We start from the raw sequence: 2,437 nt of genomic DNA on the forward strand, positions 1-2,437 counted from the left end.
CTTCATACTGTGAGCCAGTCCTCCCAGCCCTCATCTCTATTGTCTCTGGGCATTATTACAATAATGTCTTATTTTTCTTAAGACCCACAGATCAGTGAGACTATTCTGTCTCTATCCCTCTGACTTATTTCACTCAGCATAATAGTTTCCATATCCATCCATGTATAGGAAAATTTCATGACTTCATCTCTCCTGACCACTGCATAATATCCCATTGTGCATATGTACAATTTCTTTAGCCACTCATCTGTTGAAGGTTATCTTGATTGTTTTCAGATTCTGGCTATTGTAAATAGCGCTGCAATGAATATAGGTGTGCAGAAATTTTTGTATTGTTTTTATGTTCCTAGGGTATCCCTAAGAGTGGTATAACTGGATCATATGAGAGCTCAATTTCCAATTTTTTGAGGAACCTCCATTTTGTTTTCCATAAAGGCTGGACTAGACAGCATTCCCACCAGCAGTGAGAGTTCCTTTCTCTTCACATCCTACCAGCACTGATTGTTCTTGTTCTTCGTGATGTGTGCAAGTCTCTGTGGCATGAGATGGTACCTCATAGTTGTTTTGATTTGCATCTCCCTAATTAGTGATGTGGAGCATTTTTTCATGTGCCCTTTGGCCATTTGTATTTCTTCTTTAACGAAGTGTACATTTCTTCTCCCCATTTTTTGATGGGGTTAGATGTTTTTTCTTGTTAAGTTCTGTCAGTACCTTGTAGATCTTAGATATTAGCCCCTTATTTGATGGGTATTGGGTGAATAACTATTTACTCCCATTCTGTGAGTGGCTTTTGTATCCCAGTCACTATTTCCTTTGAGGTGCAGAAGCTTCTCAGCTTAATATAGTCCCATCTGTTTATCTCCTCTACCACTTGAAGAGTGATGTTTCCTCCTTGAAGATGCCTTTAGTCTCAGTGTCATGGAGTGTTTTGCCTACATGTTGTTCTATATACCTTATGGTTTCGGGTCTGATATCAAGGTCTTTAATCCATTTGAATTTGACCTTTGTGCATAGTGTTAGATGGAGGTCTGAGTTCAATCCCAGGAAGAAAGTCTGAAGCAGGGTTGCAACAAGAAAAGACCAAGAAAGACATCAGGGAGAAAAGCATTGAGTCGGGGGCTTTCAGCATCGTGGTCGGAGAGCCACCAAACAAACCTCTCCTATATTCTTTATTGTCCAGCTCAATCCACAACTGGGAGGTGAGAGTGACAGACTAAAGTGGCTACTAAAGTAGCTCAAACTAATCAGTCTAAGTGGGTCTTTTAATATGTCAAAAGAAGTGGATGAAAGAGGAAACTAAGGAGTCTTCCTTTTAGGTAAAGCAGGATATGATCTCTGTGCTGAAATCCAACAGCCATCAATCCTATAGCCTTCTATCCCCTAGTTAAAATGGACCTGTCACCCAGGCGACAGAGGGAGGACACCATGGTGGGTGGCAAGACGGCCGCCGCGGTGGAGGAGCTGGTTTCAGGGATGCGGCAGGCCTCGGACTGCTGCTCGCCCTCTCCATGGTCTCTAGGCCAATCACCTCTTCCTGGGTTGCAGTTACAAGAAAGGTCTTATAGACAAGGTGATGGAGATGGCTGATGGGATTGAAATGCAAGACCTCCCACAGTTTACTACCTGGAGTGAATTAATGAAAAAGCATCAAAACTAAGACAGAAGATTCTTCACATTTCCGTAATCGCTCAAGGCTTCCAGAAGAGGCTGGGATGAATGGAATTTAAAATTAAAAAAAAAAAAAAAGATGGACCTGTCACTCCTCCTGAGACACAGTGATAGATCCAGAACCAAGTATGTGACTAAAGCAAAGGGTTTTTGAGGGGCAGTGAGGCACCCCAAGTAATCTGAAGGTCATGGCTGTCTCAAGATAGAGTTCACATTGGCAAGCAGAAACAAAAGATGGTGGAAGCCAGAGAGACAAAACCTGAATTAAGGCAGTTTGGTCCATGGCACCAGTCCTCTCTCACCGGGTGGGGTCTGGAACCTCTGGGGAGGTTCTGCTGTGGCGGCCTGGGAAATTCCCTGTACCACAGGGCCAGAGCACCACATACTCAGGCCACCACAATGAACTACAGTTTGATCCATTGAGAATCAACAGGGGACCCCTGGCTTCATGAGCACCACTTGGGAGATCCCTGCAAAAGTATTTTAAGAGATGGAGAAGGGTTTTTCCACTCTAGAGAAGCCCTTCAAGATCTCTCTTGAACTCGTTTTTCTTTTCTCTCTCCTTATATCTAAGTGTCATTCAATAAAAACTACCTTGATTCACTAGAGATGGAAAGGGGAGATTTTAATGTCATTTCAAGAGTCGTGATTATGGTCCTCATTTCCCACCATGAGTCCAAAATCAAGATAAAGTGGGGCAGACATCTTATAAAACTTTATAGAGTTGGAGAGATGACTCAAGGTTGGGCCACAAGTTTTATGAAAAGAA

The 2,437-nt window shown here is 42.8% G+C and overlaps 1 pseudogene; it reads left to right on the forward strand.

Annotated features, from left to right (window-relative positions):
• Positions 1-1,425: 1,425 nt before the first annotated feature.
• Positions 1,426-1,719, forward strand: LOC126009829 (CDKN2AIP N-terminal-like protein; annotated as a pseudogene).
• The last annotated feature ends 718 nt before the right edge of the window (positions 1,720-2,437 follow it).

Source organism: Suncus etruscus, chromosome 1 (genome assembly GCF_024139225.1).
Source record: "Suncus etruscus isolate mSunEtr1 chromosome 1, mSunEtr1.pri.cur, whole genome shotgun sequence".
In the NCBI taxonomy this organism is placed as follows: domain Eukaryota; kingdom Metazoa; phylum Chordata; class Mammalia; order Eulipotyphla; family Soricidae; genus Suncus; species Suncus etruscus.